This window comes from Eimeria mitis, genomic scaffold, assembly GCF_000499745.2.
Source record: "Eimeria mitis Houghton genomic scaffold, Emh_scaff2017, whole genome shotgun sequence".
In the NCBI taxonomy this organism is placed as follows: Eukaryota; Apicomplexa; class Conoidasida; order Eucoccidiorida; family Eimeriidae; genus Eimeria; species Eimeria mitis.
The window spans coordinates 2,833-3,090 of NW_013570339.1; the positions used below are offsets into that span (position 1 = coordinate 2,833).

The 258-nt window shown below is 60.1% G+C and overlaps 1 protein-coding gene across 1 annotated transcript in view; it reads right to left on the reverse strand.

Annotated features, from left to right (window-relative positions):
• EMH_0047380 (uncharacterized protein) overlaps positions 1 to 258 on the reverse strand; it is a gene marked incomplete at both ends in the record, with an annotated part of 4,591 nt that overhangs the window by 2,812 nt on the left and 1,521 nt on the right. The window lies entirely within an intron of this gene.

Here is a 258-nt window from a genome sequence, read left to right on the forward strand (position 1 = left end):
GGAGACTCACGCGGCCAGTCTGCATCAGATACCTTAGTCTCTTGGATCGTGCCCATCTCTCTCTTTCATCTGCCCGCCAAAACTGTCTCCTTTTTATATCTTCTGTCTCCTCGAAGTCTACCCCGACATGCAGCATATGCTCTATCTCCTCTCTCGTGGGGGGCCCCCTGGGGGCCCCCAGCGTCCCCCCCCTGGGGGCCCCATAAGAACTGCTCCAGTGGGAGGGCCTCGAAGCTGCTGAGGCCCCCAAACGTGGGG